The sequence below is a fragment of the Pundamilia nyererei genome, unplaced genomic scaffold (genome assembly GCF_000239375.1).
Source record: "Pundamilia nyererei isolate P.nyererei 1_Seehausen unplaced genomic scaffold, PunNye1.0 scaffold00038, whole genome shotgun sequence".
Classification (NCBI taxonomy): domain Eukaryota; kingdom Metazoa; phylum Chordata; class Actinopteri; order Cichliformes; family Cichlidae; genus Pundamilia; species Pundamilia nyererei.
The window spans coordinates 2,021,076-2,043,613 of NW_005187439.1; the positions used below are offsets into that span (position 1 = coordinate 2,021,076).

The 22,538-nt window shown below is 40.6% G+C and overlaps 1 long non-coding RNA gene across 1 annotated transcript in view; it reads left to right on the plus strand.

Moving 5' to 3' along the window:
- The window catches only part of LOC102211772 (uncharacterized), a 69,002-nt gene extending 51,551 nt beyond the window's left edge, over positions 1-17,451 (plus strand). The window contains exon 4 of the long non-coding RNA XR_311676.1: positions 17,153-17,451. This is a non-coding gene — a long non-coding RNA (uncharacterized LOC102211772). The remainder of the gene's footprint in view (positions 1-17,152) is intronic.
- Positions 17,452-22,538: the final 5,087 nt, after the last annotated feature.

Sequence of the window (22,538 nt, forward strand, 5' to 3'; positions counted from 1 at the left end):
CAGTTCACACATTTTAGTTCTTGGCCTGTTAGGATCCTCAGAAACATGGTCCTTTGGACATGGTCACACTGCCAACAGATGGTGAGAGCATCTTTAGGCTTAGCGGATGGAGAATGACAGCAGATAGCTGAGTGTTTTGCTTAAAGAGACCCTTCCCCAGAAACATGAAACTCTTCAGGTCAGTGAATGAAATGTATGTTCCCCTGAGGCATAATTACTGTCAGATTTCAAACTTGTGTGACCATTCCTGGATGTTGTGGGGATGCGACTTTCATCAAGTTACTTAAATGCATAAATGCGACGATGAAGATGATGCCTTATAATGTTAAAAGCATTGATTGACAAACTGTTTTGCAGCATGTTATGTCAAGTCTAAAGATTTTCTGTTGTGGGGTCAAAGGTTAACAGTTTTTTGATAAACTAAAAATACATAATGCTACTGTGCTTTTGTGGATTAAACTGCCTCTGCTTTAAATGAATAATATTCTAGTTCTCATCAGTGATGCAACATTTAGCACAATGTATCAGTTTTGTCTATGTTGATTTATTGTTACATTACATACTTCAGTTGATATAAAGTTTTCTTCATTGAGATCCACATCTCTTTTTCAGTGGTGGCCCTATAACAGTATATAACAGACACATAATACAATCACACAATATGCATGTTCATGTAGAATATGGAAAATGCCAAATTAGCCCTAAACACTGCTGTGTGAAACAACCAAAATCAGATAGGGGAATCCTTGTCAAGATGATTATCTATTGTCATCATATTTAGATTTTAAAAAATATGTTATTTACGTTTGTGTAGAATGTGTCTCATAAAAGTGAGACAGGCTTTTTAAACAATAACTCAAATGGTCAAATATCATGTGCGCTCTGTTTAATCTTCAGTTCCTGATCACTTTACCTCTGAACAATGCTCATGTGCAAAGGAAACAAGCAGGAGACGAACGTCTCCTTGAGTCGTAGCGTCCCACAATATGTCTAATGAGGCATCAGGATAAAGTAGTTTGTTGTCTCGCGTAACCAGATGGATGTAGGCCGTGATTAAAACCAATTAACTCTCCCCCAGATCTAAATAACTTTTCTGTCATTAATGCACATATTTTACACCTCATTAGAGGCACCGTGATTGGAGGTGGAAAAAAAATGAAAAAGAAAGGAGAGGGGGGGAAAGAGGGAGTCATTTGCATTTTAGAGTCACAATATGCTTAGGAAGGGAAAACAGGATATTCATGCAGTGAGGAGAGAGAACGCGAGATGATGGAAAGAGCTTTAAAACAGTCCAGGCCACATCTGTGTGTGCTGAACAAGCTTCAGGAGGTGACACATGACTTCTTCTAATTAACTGGAAGATTTTTTTTTTCTTTTTGGGGGGAGCTGTTGAAATCCGAATGGCCACTGCAGTCATCACCCTTCTCCCTCCCTTTCCCTTTGCTGAAATGTGCATCGTGGGGTGAAACGGGCAAGATGTTAACTAATTTTATTTTTAATCTTCCCTTTTGCCGCCGAGCGTGTCGTTCGGGCATCACGTCTTCTGAAATTTCCTCGCCTCTTTCATGGAAACATATTGGGGCAGAATTCGCCAGCTGTCGGCCTCCTCTCCCTTCTGCTGCCATTATCCTCAGGCCCCACCCCGCCTTATGGCCGGCCAGCCTGCCAGGAACGGGGCCCGTCCAAAATCAAAAGGTGGCTCTTTTCAATTCAGGCCATCATCATACGTCCCCCAAACTGGAACCCCACCCCTCACCCTCATCCACCCCCACCCATCCACCACCCGCATGTACCACGTGTCTATCTTTGTTCCCACAATGCATATCCTACACAAGGCAGAGCTTTGGCTCTCTAACTCGTGATAGTGCCTCTCGTGTGACCGTACGCCAACCTTTCCATTCCCCCGTCCTCCCCTCCTTCCACTATACACTTCCTCAACCAACCTCATCACCCCTCAGCATGTTCTTCCGTGTATAGGGATGCACACAAGTTATAGAAGATGATTTCACAAGCAAACCCCTCCTGCGTGCACTTCCTTCACCTTTAATATGTTTCATTTTTTTATTCACACAAATCAAGAATTTCCTGTCATTACAAAGAAGATTTTTTTTAATACACAAGGTTTAGTTTAAAAGTGTGCGACTAGTGTCATTTGTTACTAGTCACAGCAGTCTTTCTTGTATTGTCTTCTCCTTTTGAGTCTGTGTGGGTGTATGGGTAAAGATGTCATCAGTGCCAAGGAGGTGAATCAGTGATTCTGTTTGTTTGACTTTTGGAAAAAACAGATGCATTGGCATTAAAGTTTTATCACAGGTAGGGGATTGGACAAACCAAAGCTCTTTTAAAAGGAAGACACGCCACTCCTGATTATCTAAAACTGCATGTATATGATAGTGCAATTGCTTAAAGTACTTAGAGACTAGTTTTTAAAGCTGGGGATCATTGCACATGACCCCATGTCACCTCCTGCTTGTGGTAAGCCCACAGGAGGAAGTTTTGAGTGTTTCGTAAGGTGGTTCTGACAACCTCCTTCTGACAGGAGGCCGTGGGGAAAGATATATCTCTCAGTTGGCTTGGGAATACATCGGTGTACCCCTAGATGAGTTGGAGATGGCTGCGAAAGGTAGGTCTGGGCTGGTCTGCTTAGGATGCTGCCCCCGCAAAAGCAAACCCAGGTAAGCAGTAAAAATGTTCAAATGTCCTTCTGGATCCAGGGAATCAATTCAGCCATGCTGTGAAAGTTTTGTTGTTTGTTGTTTGCCTTGGTGCAGATACCCGGGCGCAAACTGTTCTTGTTACAAATTGTAGTCCTAGTAAGTACTTCCTAAACACGATTTATTCATATGTTCTTCATTTAGTTTCTGGTTGTGGTACTTGATGGATATTACTGCCCATAATAAGTAGCCAGTTGTAAAAGACTAAGAAAAAAAGAAGTACATTATATTTTTATTAGAGTTGGACACTCAGTGCGCTCTTCAGGGCTACAAAGATTTCTTAAAATGGTGTTAGTCAAACATTTATCCAATTTGCATATAAACAAATCATTATAGCAAATTGATTAAAATGTCCTAATTTGTGAATTAATATAAAAAACCCAAAACACACTGAATAATCATGCTGTGCGCTAGTCTGAATTTGCTCTCAGTTATTAAGTCTTTATTATTAATGTAATATGTACCAGTCCTGCAGCGGATTCTGTTAATATCTCACTCGCATTAAGCGAGTCTGTCTCTTGTGCAGCTTGTCCACTGGATTATCTAAGGATGAGTTACTTCCTCTGCCCTCAGGCTCTATGTCATATGCTGTTTTAGGACCTGGGGGACTGAGGGACCCGTCCCTGTTGTTTTCTAATGGAATATAGTTTCCACTGAGACCTTTGAGATGACTGTATGCAGTGCTGCCACTCGTCACAATCAGGCCTTGTCTTGAATTCAGAAAGCCTTGTCAGAATGAGAGGGAAAGAGAGTTTGATTTGGAAAGTGCTTGTCATAAACAGGGTTTTAAAACTTCCAGAGGTTACTAAGGTGACTCGGAGTACTTTAGTGTGCCATGAGTTAAGGTTGTCTGCAGACATCGTGATGTCAAACACTGTCTTAGCAGTACCATAAACTGTACAGATGCATAGCAAAAATACAGAAACAATTTAATAAGTGATAAGTAGGAGACTAATAAAATACTAGAATTTCACTCATCAAAACTGTGCAAACTTTTTGGATGGTTTATACCACACCGTAAGTCTTATGTTTTTTCTTTAAGGCATTCACTGCACACATGCAGTCAAGTTTTACCCCACACATTGTTAGTAAGGGCGACATTAGCCACAGACTAAAACCTTTCTTTTTTTCTTTTTTTTTTACAAGGGTTTTGGTCTGTGGATAGTGTCGCCCTTACTATACTTGGGCATTTTAACATGGAAGTCTTGGTCCATTTTTAGAGGCACAGCAGGTTTTTTTAGGAGCCCTGTTTTAACTATAGATCCCCCCCTTCTGTTTAAAAGGCCTGCAGAGGGTGAAAAAATAAGTTGGATTATATAAAAGTCTCAGAAACTGCACAAAACACTTGCCTGATGAACTTATGGTCTTATGGTTCAAACGAAAATGCCGTTTTCAAATCTATCCGGGCCAGTGTGGACGTAGCCTCAACCAGTAGTTTACAGTTCAGAAACAATGGAGTGTTAATTTTTGTAAGTTATGCTTTGACCTAGAATAAAATTGCCAATTAAACACTGTATGGTTTACGTTAAGGCTTCTTATGACTGACAAGGTGTTACCATGTCACTGGCTTCTAATTCAGATCTTTGTCCCTGATGTCTGATTTCAAAACATCTAGAAGACAACCTAACGCCCAGTCTTCAAACATAACTTTGCATACCAAAGAATGGCCTCTCAGAAGCTACAGTGCATTGATCATATGTATACAGTTTGACCAGTAAATCTAAAGTAACATTTAAATTAATTTAAATTACAAATTTCAGATAAAGGCACAAAATAAGTGTGCAAAAAATGCATACTGAGCTGGTGCTTCAGTAGGGGTCAGTCATTTGGTGAGTTTTTGCTGCAGCTTTGGCTCGTCTCTCCCGGGGCCAGAGCGATCTGGTGTGGTTGGAACGAGGGAGCATGGCTGGCATTTCCTCATTAGGATATTCGTTAGCCTCATTTTGGTGCTGTCACAGCCAATCTATGTTACAGCTCTCCACCCAGACCTCCATCGTTTCAAACAGGGAGAAAGACCGGGTAAGAGAACACATCTAAATATCTCAATAAACACTCTCTCCTCTGTTCGACAACTCTCAGCTCATTAGTAATGTGAGGAATTGTAAAAGGAGGCTCAGGTGTTTTTGGTAGATGGAGACAGACACCAAGAAAGCAAACACAACATTTATATTTAGTACTGATTTGCATGAATCCTTTACAGTATCAGAAATTATTAGCACAGTCACTGTAAGATGAGCTATTTCTTATGGTAAAAGTGATAGTATGTTAGAAGCAGGTTATTACCTGCTCTTGATTTTAAATAAAAAATAAATCAAACTGTAGGAGAAGATTTTGTAAAACCATAATCTAAAATAATAAATTACATATAAGCCGTGTTTTTTAGACCATTATTTTATTGATTTGTATTTATTTATTCTTACATTTCCAAAAGTATGGTTCTATTGTAGATTTAATATTGTTAAAAAAAATAATAACAAATTGCATGGTTAACTCTGATTTACAGCAATGGCTCTGTTTGAGAAATTTACCATATTTAAGGTGACATTATTAATCTTAGGGCTCTGTCTGGGTCATTCAGTCAGCCAGTCAGCTATGTGTGTGTACATGTGTCACAAACCAAATGTTATGCTCAGACTATTTATTATTTTCCTTGTGTACCAGCGTTAATTCAGTCTAACGAAAGTGCTCATTAGTTCTAATAAATCCTGTGACTTTGCCTTGTTCCACTGGAGCCTGACCTTTCTCCGTGCACTGCCCGTAAAATCTCCTGCTAGGATTTTCACTGTTTGATGCCTCCGTTAATTGGGAATGATTTGAGCTTTTTCTTCTGCTTTTGTCGCCAGTTGAATTCAGCATGGAGCTAATGGCAAATGTCACTGTGAATTGGCTCCTACATTAGCGGGGAGAGAACACAATTTTCCTCCCCCCCCACCACCTCCCAACGATATATGTACATCACTAAAATGGACCTTTGGTATGCCATCATCCTCATTAATAGGGGGCTTCCTTGAAAGGGAGCAAAGCAACAGTTGTGGGCATCATGTGGAAGCATCAGAAACAACAGGATTATTTCAACCTCACTACCTCTTGTCATTAGCCTGTGCCCTCCACATCTTAAACAGCACTAATGAACAACAACGATTTGCCAAGAAAAAAAAAAAGGCAAGCCAAAGATTAGAAGGACACAGGACGATCAGATCTAATTATGTTTGTATACCTCAAACAGAATGGCATTTGGCTGAAAGGTCAAGAGAAATCCCCAGTCTTAATCTACCAAACCTGTGACTTCTAGCCCTTTTCTATATCGGCTAATAGCAGCTAGCAATAAATAAAGCTGAAACTTAACTCCTGAGAGACTGAGGCAGAACTTTGCCCAGAGGATTCGTTCATCGAGTAAAGTTTGGTTCCATACTAAATGCACTTTGAAGTGCAGGGCTGGATGTGATTTTCCTTGACAAAAGTAGATCAAGGAAAATCTTCCAAGTAAAATTTCATTAAAGTTGCTAGGGAGATGTCATTTGCATAAAGAAAGAACCTGACGATCCTCAGTGGATCTGTGTTCGACTACTCCGCCCAGGCTGCACTGTCGAGTGCAGATCTACTGAGCGCAGTGCAAGCTAGCAAGACAGAAGCGAAGCTCATTGCAACATGGCAAATTGAACCTCCCCCACCCTCATGCAGATCTGGCCTTTGGAACTATCTTGGTTTTCATGTGAAGCATGACCCTGAAGGTAAGCGCGTCATGGACAAAAGTAAAACAGTATGTCGGATGTGCCACGCAATGCTCAATTGGTGGGAACTAGTGCGTTAGCGCAGTTAGCTTGTTAACGTGTTGACGCTGTCCAGCCCCACGCACGGGGCGATCCGCGGTAACTCGTTAACGGAGATTTTCCGCGTTATGGCGTTAATGTCATTTTAACGAGATTAACGCTGACAGCACTAGTGGCTACACAACGAATATGACTGCACATTTACTCTGACATCATCCTAGTGCAAAGACAAGTGGAAGCAGACAAAAACAACAAGCAGCATGCTACAAACTTTACCCGAGTCATTTAGACAGCCGTTAGCACCTAATTCTCCTTATGGGGACCTGATATGTTTAATATGCTGCTGAGAGTATAGCCCAGAAGAAGCTATAGTATAGCTTTTATTTTGGAAAGAGCCATTTCTCTGTAATAAACTCTCTTTTCCAAAGATGAGTGATTTCCTTGTTTCAGCAACATTACACTTAAAAACTGTACGTTTGAGTTAAAATATATATGTATAATTTTAATAAATGACAAATTAAAAAGGCATGAACATTTTTTTGTATCGAAAAAATATCGAACCGTGACACCAAAGTATCGAACCGAACTGTGAATTTTGTGTATCGTTGCACCCCTAGAATTTAGGTGTGAGGACGCTTCTAGTTAAGGTTTGCAAAGTTTTTGGTTCAAATTTCGCAACAGGTTTGTGTTGGTCCAGCTGACGTTGATATATTTGGGGAAGTGTATGCACAACATCAGGATACACAACTTGTAATCTGTGATAGTCCTGGTGAGGGGGTAAAATAATCTCAAAGCACCTGGCTAGTTTAACTAGCATGTTGGCTCAGGTGTTGTCATTATTTGCTGTCATATGGTGCGTTGTTCTATACTACTTCACAGTGAGAATCATCAGAATCTCCATCACTCTGTGTCTAAACAGCAACCTCAGAGAGAAAAAATGCAAAAATATACAACAAGAAATTGCCAAAAATTGCAGTTCCTCTAATGGCCACTTGAGGATGACTCCAGGAGTGAGTTGATCCCCAGAGAGCGCCATGTTAAAACACAACACGTGCTTACAACCTGGTACGTCAATGAATAGTTTGCTCTATCATAGGTAATGGGATGATTTTATTTAAAAAGTCCTCAATTTGGATACTGGAGTTAAAGGTGGGAAATCAATTTATTAGTGGAGGCCAAACCTCCACTACGACGAGTCAGCAAACTGGATGTATTCAACAATTAAACATTTCAAGTTAATTATTTTCCATAATAAATTACTCATGTGATGCAACATTAAACTAACAAAATTAAAATAAAATAAATGAATAATGTGATGACTCAGTCACCAACATCTTTGGCCAATCAGCATACCCTAATATAGTTCTTCTTTATTAACTTAGTCCTACATGTTTATGACACTCCTCAGTCATAAAGCTAAGTAAATCGGACATGCCTTTTCCAACATGAATGTAAAATATATTTAGTTTATCGAGAAATCAATTATCTGTGTTCAGCACTGAACCACACTTGCACTAAGAAACTCTTTTCCTCACATTGCAGACTTCTAACTTTATTCGTCAGCTCAGCCAAATAATGTGCTTATGTCCTTATCTCTGTACTCACTTACTCGCTCAAATTGTATTTTGTTAACAAACATGAAAAATAGCAGGCGTCAGATTGCAGCCATTCATTGACACTCGCACCCTTGAGACTGTGTCCTTTCAGTTGATATTGCCTTCCGTCCCAGCGGATCTATTTGGAGATTGAGGATGGGGACGGGCCATTTTGAAAATGCTATATTCACCCATCATGTGCTAAAAACATAGTCTGTCATAAAACTGATTATATTTTTTGCTGTTAATGTGCATTGTGGGGAGAAAAAGGATGGCAGCCAGGGAGATGGAGGGGATGAGGAGGGAATGATAGGGAGAACCTTGATTAAAGTAAGATGCATGCGCCTCTATGAATCAGAAAATATAAATCACGAGTCAGTGTAGCAGTGTGAATCTCAGCAGGCAGCGAGTAAACAGCCCATTAGATTTAACTGAGCATCATCACGCTCCAACCTAACTCTCTTCGCTCACTTTTTGTAAAAGCTCTCTTTTCTGCGCCTCATGATTCCTTAATGCTTCAGCAAACTGACTCTCTGCTTGACTTCAATAAATATGCAACACTAAATATGTTGCAGTATACGTCCTCGAGTTTCCTCGGGGAGAGAAAAAATGTGCTTGTCGGCATTTTAAGTAAGTGCAGTCTGACAAACTGTGCTGTGACCGAGTTCTTCCCTGCGTTGGGTGTCTCTTTGGTGCCTTGTCTCCTATAGCATGATTCACCAGAGCAATAACGGGGCAGTTAGGCGTGCTCTGGTTTCTGCTTTTGCCCGCATCATCATCATCATCGCGGATGGACTTTGTCGTTTCCACTGCACATTGAGCATTAGGGCAGCAAAGGTCAGTTTCAGGCAAAGCAGCAGCTGGACGATAGCAGATGCACTTCTCGAAAAAGAGACGCAAGCGTAAGACGTGTGGCAGAAATATGTGGGAATGGGGCAAGAACATATCACAAGGGCGCGGCTTCATCTCTGCTGCTTGTCTTGTCTCGTCGAGCGTATGTGCCGTCCTTTGCTTCTTACAGGCAGCAGCTGAGCCAGTCGCACTGGGGTCTGTGCACTCCCCACTCCACTCAGCCTGGCGTCCGCCAGCTCGGGGGCTGACATTTCCAGAGGTGCTAAGTCACTCAGCATCTTGTTACTCCCTCTGACAAGTCGAGCTGCATCATAGCGAGTGCCAGCAGACTTGAGCTGAGGCCAGGAGGAGAGGCCTCTTTCACACAAGTCACTGATCTTCCCTGCTGGAGGTGCTGAGATCTCAAGGTGTTTACAGAAGATCGGGCGAGGTGTCAATCATGCTTTTGGCCTGGCACGCTACCCCTGGTGCCAGTCAGGTGTGAGGAGTAGTGTGAGGTCGAGGCAGGGGATTGGTTGATGGAAGGGAAGGGCATCACAGTGACAGCTCCGCGGTGTCAGCGGTCAGATTGCCCAAAACCAAACTTCATGGCGGATTTTCTTGGGTGCAGTGGTCGAGAGTGACACAAGTTCCCCACCCGGAGGTAAAAATAGAGCTTGATTCACTTGTCATTTTGCACAGAGTGCAGTCGCAACACACCATGAAGGAGTCCGGGATCATCTGCTCATTCGGCCTGTCAGCTGGAGAGTTATTGGAGGGTTTAGAGAAAAGGTCACTCTGCTGCTGAACTGACTGTTCACTCTTTCAGTAAAAGAGAGATGTACAGAGGAGTAATTAGGCCATGGGTCTGCTTCACTACAGCTGCAATTTCCACTTATTTCCCCTGAAAAGTGACTTTGAAACTCACGTTTAACTTGTTTTCACAGCCTTATGTAGAGGAGATGCCAGGTGGAAAGAAATCAGGCTTTGTTGTAGTTCAGTTTCAAAAACTGAATGTCTTTACTTATGCAGGAAAAATGTTTAATGAATTGACAGATATTGCCTCAGGGAAGCTTAATATGTATTCAAGCTCTTTTACAGAAAAAAACACACCAAATCCCCCCAGTTTTTAAAAATTTCAGATGAAATATTTCACAGTCTTTTCCAAACTAGTCAACTTCATTCGTTCCGGCGTTTCACTACATTGGAGACACAATCCAAGCGAAATGATGTACTCTCCTGCTTCGAATCCAACGTTTGAGCAAAGCAACTCAACAGATGTAATTTGATGGCCCCATTTTTAATTCCTTTGAAGTCTCTCAGACAACGAGGGGAGGCAGAGAACCACCTTTCTATTATGCATGCGTTGCCATTACCCAGTGAAGAGTTTGGCCTGACAAGGTGGCGTCTCCCATCATGAATTAATCACCCTGCACTATTCATCAGAGGTGACTTTGAAATTTTGAGCATTTTTAAATCACAGACTGATTTTTTTCGGGGGGGGGGATATAATTTATTCAACTTGAGGTTTATGCAGTACATAATCAGCCATTCCTTGGTGTCTAATTGCCAATATGTACCTCTGAAGGATTCAATACACTGCAAGAAGATTAAGAGGAAAAAAAGAAAGACAGTTCAAAAGAGTTGGAAGTCAAATGAAAATGTCCATTTGCAGTCTCCTGTGAATTTATTGAGTGGGTTCTGAGTGTTTAACTTTCATTCTGATAATAGCACGGGTGTTTCGCAGATTACTTTGTGCCAGTGTTCTTTTTATTGAAAGCAATTGGTGCGCAGCACAACCGAGGCCCGTCTGATAAGCCTTGCTCTCAAATTAATCTATTGGAAAAGAGGAATATTTGACTATCAACTCTAATTGTAGCATGTTTCACAAGGCTGATAGCAGTGCATGTGGTGTGGACTGCTAATTAAGACAGCAGACAAAAGGAGGATGCAAAATATAAAAAAAACTGCAAGTAGAGAAAGGGATATACCAGTAGTGCACGGAATAAGAGGTCATTCTAAGATCTAAAAATGATAAATATTTGCTGTGTTTACTGACAGTTCTGTATATTTATGTCCATTATAAGCAGGGGTGCACATAAGTGGTCCGCAGGTGCCCATTCGCTGTCAAAATAAAAGACGCGCACCAGATAAGAAGTTGCAACGCGTGTTTGCGTACATAAGACATAAGACATAAGTCTTTTGGGATGTAGTGGAATGGCAGATTCACATCATTGATCATTGACTGCAACAACTGTGTGATGCTGTCGACATGGACCAACATTTGGACCTTGTTGAATCTATGCCACGTAAAATCAAGGCAGTTCTGAAGGTAAAAAGGGGGGTTCAACCCAACACCAACAAGGTAAGTGTATACTAATGGATTAGCCTCGTTGCTAAAAACCCCTGGGAGATACTTGCTGTGTTGGGTGAACTTTCACACATAACTGAAGACAGTTTCCAAATCTTTGACTGTACCAGAGTAGCTCTGCTTCATTTGCAGTTTAAAATGTGAAAATGTGTGATGTGCACCCCCATTTAAAGAAATGACATCAAGCCTGCAAGTATAAATTATTTACTCGTACGCGTAACAGTCAGATGATGAACTGCCACCTTGTCAAAGCAGCAAACTTTTTTATCTGCTTTTTAGTGTTAGACTGTTATCAGACTGATCAACAGATCCTAAAACGTTTGTAATCTGAAACTTGGGACCAAACTTGCGTCAGTAATAGGTACACGAGGATGATTTTGGGAGGATTTCTTTAAACAGGCCTGTGACACCCTCTGTCCTCTGTTGGTTGGCAGATATTCAGGTGTTTTTTCTTCTTTTCTCTGTTTTGTGCACTGTGTTCCTTTCTTACCTCCTCTCCGTTGCTCCGCCCTCTTTCTCCCCCTCTCTTCTCTCAGTCTCTGAGAGAGGTTCAGTTTGGGGAGAGGATGTGGGGAACAGCTGGGCCCCATCACTTCTCATTGTGGGCCTGGGAGAGACGTAGCTGACAGAGTGATGCACAGAGCCTGTCCTTGCTAATGACTGCGCCATTCTCCATCATTATCACCATCATTAGGAAATTAGGGGGACAGAAGGTATTTACTGTAAACCTGCCACCTCCCAAGGAGAGATAAATAGAAACTGATAAATGCAATCGTGTGATGCTGCCTGTCTATTAACCTTCCCATTTTCCAGCTCCAGCATATGCACATTTAACAATCATTAATATTCTCTAATTGGGCCAGATTTTAGTGAGGAAAATACTCTTGGTGTTTTTGGTAACGGAGTGATGCTGCATCAAAATGTGACTCTCAGAGGTGAGTTAACAGTACACAATGTCGCTGGGACATTTTTCTAGCTCACCTGCACATCCCAAACTCCCAAGCTGCACAGACATTGTTACTGCAATTAAGTTACATATAGAGTTACATATACAAATAACAAAGCATCTATACTTTAGAAGCACATTTTCTTATATGCAACTTGCTGGATATGTAGTTTGTACCAAGATGCCATTTTTAACCATTTAAGCTCCACTGTGTGACAGACTGTAGGCTAACCGACATCTTGCTAACTGCTTGGCAGCCCTGCAAAAGCTGATTGTTCGGTGTTTGACTGTGTTACAGCTGGATAACAGCGGGACACTGCTGGCGTCAAGGACACACACAAACACACCCACAGAAATCACACATGCATCCAATTGTCGTAGGTTTAAGGGAAACATCAGCCTGCTCAGCAAATATCTTCAGCATGTATGTTCGGCACGGGCGCCTATGAAGTACACACAGACTCACTAAGCTGGGGGCAAGGAGACTGTACATTGTCTGATAAAGAAGGCTTTCAAAACTGTTTAGCTTTCATGTTTTCAGAGTGATGTGTAATCGTTTTACCTTCTGGACAGCAGAAGAGTGTTTAGTTGGACAGTGCCACTTAGTTTCACAGCACAGATAATTTGATTGTGTTCTTCTGTTACACTGTCAGCACTCTAATAGCCAACATTTAGAAATTCAATATTTTAATAAGCTTCAAGTGTTTATTTTGCTGCTAACAAACAACAACGGTGTAATTAAAAGCAGTGACTGACTGATTTCAATGAAATCTGATAAAACTTTGTAGGAGTGTAGAGCGGAGTCATGTTAACAATCCACCAAACCCTTCCAGGTCAACTCAGTGACTTACTGGTTGAAAATGGACAAACATGCCTTACGCCATAGAAGCCATGACTCTTACAATGTGTATGTCTTGTCAACATATAGAAGGGACTGTGTAAAGATTTAAAATATCATGTTACGTTTGACCTCTGACCTGTCCTTCAAGGTCTATAGATTGATCTAAGTCATAATAATACTATATCGAGCTATTTTTACATCTGTGTTTCTTACCACCATTGTTTTTATTGACAGCATGTAGGCAACACACAGGGAATAATATATGGGAATTCTTAATATCACATTACTGTGGACCCTAACTTTCATAAAATGTATTTTAACATTGAAAAAAGTTTAAATGTTATTGTTGTTGTTTGGGAAATTTGACCTTTAACCCCACTCTTATATTTTTAAAGCTGCCTTTCTTTCAAGTTGACCCCAAAATGCGTTACGGCTTTAAAGAATGTATTGTCAAGAGAAAGAAAATGGGTGGCCTAGTTAGTTAGAAATGTAGTCTAGTGTAATATTAAATGTATTAATTTTATTTACAAATCAATAACTATTATCCATTTTCTGCGCCGACATAACAAAAATCTTTCCACTTGTTTTTATTTTATTACATACTTCTTAGAGTACATTTAAAAACACAGGAATGTTATTGAAAATCACCTTTTTCAGAAGTATAGGAGGCTAAGTTGGGCACTGTCAGCTGCCAGTAATTTTGTGTAATGACTCCTTAATGCAGCCTCACATGGTCAATGTCTGTTATAAACTTTAAGAAGAGCCATAGTTAGTTTTTCTGGCCCCATTTTTTAAGACATTAGAATGTTAATCTGTTGTGAACGTCTCTAAAACATGGAATTATAAATATATAAAATCTGTAAAATAAACACATTGTTTGCTTATTTTTCCACTAAAATCTCCTAAATTGATCTGTAAAGATTGTCACACTGTAACAGCATGAGGAGTCTGTGTGTTTAGTAGTACAGCATTTGTATCTCTCCTTACACGTGTTTAAATGTGGATCAAATCATTTAATGTTTGAGAGTGAATGACTGGATTTTATCCAAGTAATTAATAAGTAAGTAATTCAAAAGAGAATATGTTCAAATTGGTTATACTGCATTTATTTGAAGTAGAATTGTGTTTATGGTTTGCATCAACACCAGGAAGCGATTTGGGGTCACACCTGACAAACATCTATCACGTTTGAATGAGTTAGGATGATAAAAATCACAAATAACCTCCTCCTCAAATCACTGGCAAGGCCTTCGTGGGCGCTGTCAATGCAGCTGATGAAATTAGATAACACAAGTGTAATTTTATAATGAAAAACAAAAACGCTGATGTGCCTTTGATGCAGCAATTAGAGGGGGAGATCCTAATGATGATAATTTGAGTTTTAATTCTGAACCCACTAGTGACTGGCAGAGTCTATCAATTACTGCATAAAACAGGCCCCAGCTGCAGCAGCCACGGCAGCCGCCTCCCAAATTGTCGTCTAAACTGCTGTCGTCTCTTCTCCCATCGCTCGCCGGCATAATTGCAGTTTAACCAGTTCATCATAATCACACAACAGTTTCCCTTCCCAGTAGAACAGGGATGTGATTTTCACATCCAGAGTGTGTGCTGAGGACTGTGTTTGTGTGTGCAGATGTCTGTTTCTATATGGATGTGTACAAGTGTTTGTTTTCAAGAGAAAAAACAGGCCCACGCCTACCCCCAAACCCCTCAGAAAGGGGTTTTGGTCTTAACTCCCCCAAAATTGGCCACAATGGTCAGCTGAGTTTTCTTTACTAATACATAAAACACATTATTGTTAGCAAGAAATAGCAATAAAAGTCATAGACTTTTGTTAACCCTCATCATAGGTGATAGCTATAACTCCTTACTCCTCAAATAAATTTACATTTATTTGGAATTCAAAGAGTCATCATAGTAATGGCTGAGCTATTTGCTACTATCATGCTACAGGTGTCCTCCATTCTGTTGTCAAATGAAGATACATGTGCATACAGAAGAGTTTACTTTTTTAATTTCCTAAAAAAAGAAATGGACTGACTGCCAAAGCTTACAGGCTAATTATAAAAAATACGTTTTATTTGTTTCAACTTGAGAGAGAAATCCTTCTTCTGGTGCTGATACAAATACTTTCACTGTAGTTTGACCTTAATGTAAGATAAATTACAGAAATCAGACAAATCAAAGATGTTCGTGTATCAACAAAAATGTTACATTTAATCTCTGTGTGTAGATGAAGCAGGCAGAGAGATTTTGTTAACTTCTCTCATTTGGCCCCCTGCCGTCTAAATCTCCCCTTTCCAAAAGAGAAAAGGCAAATTTCAAGGTAGAACAACTCAGTTTTGTTTTTCTGCATCTTAGCCAAATGCCACTTGATGCCAGCATGATCAGCATTTCCACCACCAGCTGCAGACAGGAAGACAAGCACAGCAAGCATGTTACACTGAATATAAACTAAGAGCATGCTTTCTTCACTTACTGACAGCTCATAGTGTTGGTGATCTATTAGATGTACCACATTGTTACTTTATGTGCTGTAAATGGCTGTGGATAGGGGCGTCGGCTGAGTTCCCACAGTCTCAAAGGGATTCTTTTCAGCTGAGAGGGTAAATATAACAATCGATTGTGGTCACTGTGAACATTGTAGTAGCTATTCATTGAAAAATGTATCACTTATGTGTGTAAGACTCACAGAGCCAATTGAAATAATCAAAAGATCTCAGCAAGTTGTTCAGCAGCGCTTTAATCACCTTGGGTGACAGGAAGTAGAGGAGGTCATCTACTAATCCGAAGGTTGGTGGTTCCAGTCTGCCTGCCAAATATTCTTGGGAAAGATACTAACCCTAAGTATCGATGTCTGTGAATGTTAGATAAAAAGCACTGTGTCAAGTTGTATAGAGCACTTTGAGTGTGATTTCCTGAGGCCAAATGGTCCAGGATGTGAGTGGGCGTTAAGGCGTCTGGGGAGGGATCTCAAAACTGGATTATAGATGGCAGACAGGTGATGTTGTAAACCCCCGCCTCTGTCCAAAGATGGTCGTTCACAGTGGACATAGATGGCTTCTTTCACTCCTCTTTCAAACCTTGACTGATTGTGACCCACACCTGTTTTCACACTTGGCTCGTGTGATTAGGCAGAGGATCAATAGGGGGTCCATGACCCTCTTGGGGACACTCCCATAGGGCTTAAAATCTGGGACTCTCCACCAATCGCTCTTAGAACTGAAGAAGCTTCTTGGATAGGAGGTGAAACATCTTCAAGAAACCCAAAGAAGTCCAGACGCTTTTCTTTCCAAGCTCCTTAGACTACGATGACCTGGATGACTGAGAACCTTCACAAACAGTCCATTTTACATTCTTCCAGAACAGAAAACTATGTAAGCTGTGCGAGATGTGGAAAATTCTGAGTTTATCTTTGCACCAAAAGGAAAGATGTATGGTTGCAGCGTGTGGACGGAGTCCAGATGTTAGTCAATTTTAAAAAGAGGTGTAGTAAACAAAGATTTTGTCTGGTATGTTTTGTTATACGTGTCATTTCCTGACAGACTTCTTTTTAAATTAATGTTTATGCAATTTGCTAATAATAAATTCTTAATGTTTCTAGCTGCTGCATAGATAAATTCTGTATAATTTTAATTTTGTCAGCATTCACAGTATTCGGTCTCTATCACTGTCATTACACATATCACACTGCTGCTCAGGCTTCTGTTTGGATAGAAGTAGCTGTATTCACAAATTGTTTTCCACTCACTCTCACTGTGCTGTGTTTTATGATCACTATTAAGCTGCTACCAAAGTAATTCAACACACAGAAGTTGCATATTTAAAGACTTCAGGCTGCGTGCTTGCTTTAATCACTCTCCATTTATTAGAAACCAGCCTTTATTTGTTCAGCTATGATTTAAAGCTTAACAACTAACTGAATACTCATTATATTTGAGAAATGATTAAAGACACAGAATCTAGATGGAAATAGGGCGTTGGTGGATGGCTAGTTGTTTTCCTGCAATCATTTTCATTAGAAATACATAATCACACAATCCTAAATCATGCCACAAACATCTTTCATTATCTGTCTCTGCAGCAGACCAGTGACGCTCTCATGGTGATGCAGGTCCAAAAGTTTCCAGAAGAGCAGGCGAAGAAGGAAGTCAGAGGGCTGGATCAGCTGTGCTGTGATCTCCCGTGCGAGCCAAGCTGTCTGATTGGCTGGAGGGCTGGAGGGCCATCTTGCCTCCCTGGCAGGCAAGTGGCTCAAGCAGTTTGGTTGAGGAGGTGTGTGTGTGTGAGAGAGAGAGACGAGAGGAGGGGTAAGAATTTGGAAAAGCAGAGGGTGAAAATGTGTGGCTGTTGGGGTTTTATGACAGAGGACTGCGAAGATAAGGGATGGATGGCTGTTACATATGTGTGTATGCATTGTGGCATATGTGTCTTTGTACTGTATGAGCTTATATGGGCAAGAAAAATCATGGAGGTCATTAAAAATGTCAAAGTTTCTGAAACAAGGCCAAAATAAGGCCTAAAACATTACTCGCTCCGCTCGTCTCTTTATACTGTAGCTGTGCAAGTGTTTGTTTACATAAATATGGTTTTAATTATGATAAAACTAAGAAGTCAGATATTTAGCAAGGCTTTATCTTGGTTGCCACAGCTGATGGGGGGAGAAATCTGGGCTCTGTTCAGGCATCTCTAAACAACAACCATTTATTTATAGACCCGTCTCTATGCAAAGAGCCCATTCTGATGTTGCTACAACATCAAAAGTATATTTGACAACCTGCTTCAGCTGCCTCTTTTTGTACTTTTTCATCCATCCAAGGAAGTGATGCCTTGTACGATCAATTTATTAGCGAACAATCCACTTAGTCTTATTTTGAAAGGTCAGTTATGCGTACCGGTTAGCACTGGCCCTTCCTGTTTGTGTTTCTTTTCCATCAGGCTGACCAAGGTTTTGTTGAGCCTCACTATTGGTCAGAAGGATATTCTTCTCCTCTGTCAGCAGTAATGTGCCTTCTGCTCTGGTAACCGATGCCAGCTAAAGGGCCATTAAAACCAGTACCTGCAGTTGGTGTTCCCCCAACTCTGTGGAGAGGCAGCTGAACGACGTTGAAGATCTTATATATTTGACAAAAAATATTTGGCAAATTAGATTATTATTATATGATGATGAATTATAGTATTAAGTAACTTCATCAGTGCACAGATATCCATTCATTTTTAAAGTCCTGTTTTGCAACCTTGAAGACAGACATAACAAGCAACGAGTATCTAACAGGAAGCTGCACGCTCATCCGCTATGCAGCTGGCTTTATTCCTTTATTTTTCTTAGAATGACCAAAGTAGACTTCATGTGTTATTCTGTAATGAGTGCATAAACTTGTCTGGAAAATGTTTATAGAGGTCAAAGCCAAGACTCATTTCCCATAGACCTCTATACACCTCTATAAGGCACATCAGCATGGGGTTCATCTTTTGTAGCTCTACGGTCACCTTTATACTGCCTGTGGATGGATGATATGGAGACCCTTATTGGCATAGATATCAAACTAAAATGCTTCCTTCACTGAAACTAAAAATGTAATTTTATTTTCAGTGTAGCTCTTTTTTCCTGTATCTTTTAGTAGACTAAACTTAGATGTAGCCCTGTATAAAGTGCATGTACTCCTTCGCATATTTATATACATTTGTTGGGGAAAATAATCCAGTTTTAAATTTACCAGCAACACATTAACAAGTGTTTGTTTGCAGGGGGTGGTGTGTTTACGTGGACCGTATGCATGTGCAGCAGACACATTTCCAAACCTCAGATGGTGAAGCAGAGCCTGTGGATGGGTGGGTCAGAGAGTAGCAGCAGGCCAGTGTTGGCTCTGCTCTGGGCTGTAGCAGGGACACAGTGCAGGCTGAAATGTTAAACCAAGGTCCTTTGTGTTATTGCTGACATTATGCTTCATTCCCTAACTCCCCCCCGGCGTGCACTTTTGATGATCACACAGCACATGCAGACACAGACATGAGTGGGCGTAGTGGACTATAGGACAGATAATGACCAGCACTTAGCTGCTAATGCCTAAAGAGCGGAGCTTTTGACCGTCCCACTTCAGCTGCCCAATAATTACATGATCACAGTGTTCCCTCTGGTTATTACAAAGTGGAGGTGAAATGTAGCTTTACTTTTTAAGAAATACTTTATTGTGGAAATGTAGCTCTCATAGCTGTAAATTAGATTAGATTAAAAAACTAAAAGTTCAGTTTTTACTGTAGGAAACAAGATTCCTTAGAGGAAAACATTCATCACCCTAAACGTAACTGTTTGAGCACTATTTGTTAGAGTTGTGAGAGAAATTCATTTCTGCAACTCCAGATTCTTGTTTAAGGATCTTTACTGTCCAGTTTCAGCTTTAAAACCTGTTAACTGATCCACTTATTTGTGATTTCTATTGAATATTGGACGCACAACAAAGATAAGTTTGTGCAAAGAGAAGTTATTTGTCTATGTGGACGGGAAAAACTCATTAGTATGTAGACTTTTAATCCAAAAAAACACACTCCTGCAGTCAAGTGGCTCATTTTTTACTTTATAATTAAGTTTGAATATTTGTGATACTTACAATTTGTTTAAATTATCCACAGCTAATAACTTCTGTTACGTGTTACTCTTTATTTATTTTTGTGCATTACCAGTTAATAGAAGATCAAAATGAATCTGTGTAAACGGAGAAGAAGACTCTTCATGTAGGCGGGGTGGGTTTATCGGGGTTTCAGTGTGATTTAAAGTTTCAGTGAACAGATGATGAATATTTTAATATTCCTAATGCATTTCCAGCATGGTTTGTATATTACACTGTGTTTTCTAACAAAAACAGCAGTTTATATTTAGACGAACAGTCTTAACCTTTCACAATCTCCAGTGGTGGTGTTGTCAGTCCACATGTGTCTGTGTGTGTGTTTGTGCGGTGTGACATCATCCAGTGTGGGGCTTTGCTGTCGTGACACCCATGGCCTTCTGGAGCCCAGACACCCCCTGTGGAGACCAGAGAGACATGTCACCTTGATCAGTGTGTCCCCGGGAGACTGCCACCACATACACACATCTCTCCTTTTCTCTTTATAAAATATACGTTCCTGTGGTTATGGAGGCTTCCTCCTGCTGCAGATGCCTCCATCCCATCATCTCGCCATCAACCTTTTATACATAAAGATGCTAATATGCACCCTAAACCCAGCTGACTACCTCTTCACTGACGTTTCCTCAGCTTTGTTTGTGTAAACTGATGCGGGTCATGTGATAGCAGGAAGAACTCAGCCTTCCTCCTGCTCCAATCAGAGATCACGTTAATGGATCCATTCTTTTCAAAGACTATTGTACAGTTATCGTTTTATAACCCTAATAACCGGCAAAGGACAGCAGTCCTGTGGATTATAATCCCTATGAGGACATTTGGTTCCTGCAGCAGTAAAAGTGAAAGGATTCAGGAGGCAATAACAAGAGACAGAAAGCCTGTAGAGAGAATAATGCTGGTAAGTTGGATGTTATTTACCGATACGAATGGATAGATATATGAAAAGGCAGCTTCTGGCTTTACATGATCAACATGACGTCACGCCTTTCGAATCAATTAGGCAACATAGACAGAGCTCCAGCCCTCCCACTGGGGAAATCTTTGTCTTTTCTTTCCAAGCGCAACTTCCAAGGACAGGTGTGGTGTCTCGTGAATTAAAAGGCGGAGCGTGGAGGATGGCGGTGGGGTGCAGTGCTCTCCAGAGCAGCCGGTTTCTCTCTTGTGACAGGTGATAAAGTTTGAAATGCCAACCCAGCGCACTCCGGGGCGCAGGTGTGGAGAATATGTCCAGGAATAGCCAAACCCTCTGTTCACAAGTCTCTTGACACCGCTGCGACAAATATCGCCCCTGCTGAACAACCGCCGGACTGCAGACAATGATACGTGTCACCTTGGGTTCTGTTTTTTCTGCTGTCTTTTTTGTGCACGTCTTGCCGCAGCACTTGTTTGGATGTTTGCATCAGGGCGGTGGTGATCTGTTCACCTTTAATATCAAAAGAAAATCTCTTCTCCAGACATTATATGGATGGCTCTCCTTCAAAGAATATGGTTTAAGAGGTTGTAAACTCTTTATTTTCTGTTGAGCACCAACCAAAAATCTTAAACTCAGGCGGCCAAAAGTGGATGAAACCAATTAAACTATAATAATAACAGCTGGGATGGGCTCCAGCTGCCCCCACAACCCTGGATTAGAGAAGCAGTTAACATAACGGATAAATAGTTGTTAATTGTTGCAGTTTTAACTGAATTATCATTCGTCTTTTTTCTAGTTTTTGTCTAATATTATTATTATTAAACCTGGCAACATGAATTGGCATTTTTACTAGGATTGTTTAGAATACAGGAAACTGTTGATTTGCTCTCAACTATGAGATGAGATCACCATCCGTTTGGTGTCATTATTTAAATTTTAAATATGTCGCATTACAGTTCACAGCTCCCGAGGAAGTCTATTTGGTTCCAGTATGTAAATGTAGGTAAAGTAGCAGGTAAATGTCTTCATATTGTACATACAGTGGTCATTTTACAGGTCCGATCGATTATCGATCACTTATTAAGTCACTATTGAGATCACAATTATTGAACATAATTACTCAGAGACTATGAAAAAATATTAGATTTAAAAAAAATCTTAATTATAATTCAGTAGGCTGAATAAATAAATAAATGAATATATGTGAGCTGAACTAAACTGGCCCTGACAGAGAATGAGTTTGAACTTTCCTGGAGTGTTGACAGGCTAAATAAGAGCACGTGGCACAATAATCACATCTTGATTTTCTTATATCACTAATTCTGTAACGGCACAGCCCAACATGTTGAAGTGGTAACAGCCACTGAGTGGCTTATACCCGTTGATATCACCATCATAAGGTATTGCCATCAGGTGGACACCTCCTCCACCCTACAGGCTCAGGAGATGCCTCACTGAAAGGCAGTTGTCTCGCCCTGCTGAAATAATTTTCGCAATATTTTCTCTTTGAGAGACAGAATAGGTGGCACTGGCTAAATTTGGGATTTAACCTTGATTTGGATTTGATCTTTGGTCATGTTTAGGGAAAAATCTCCTTGGTTAGGGTCAGGGAAGGAGGATGGTTGGTTAGAATACACCCTTTTGCACAAAGCTCCCTTTTTCTAGGTTACCTTGGAGAAGAGATTTCATATCCAATACAAGGTCTCCTGCACAATCTGGGTTGTTTTCTGTTTATCGCCTAGAGTACGAGTATAAGAGGGCTCCTCCACGCCACATCTATGGGAGTGATTACAACCGATAAGGGCCGCTTAATAGGATGAGAAAATTTGAGTGCTTGGGGCATTTTATAATATTAATATGCATATACACATATAATTACACTGATATCCAAAGGAGCTCAGGCAGGTCATGATGGCTGTGATGGCACATCATAAATG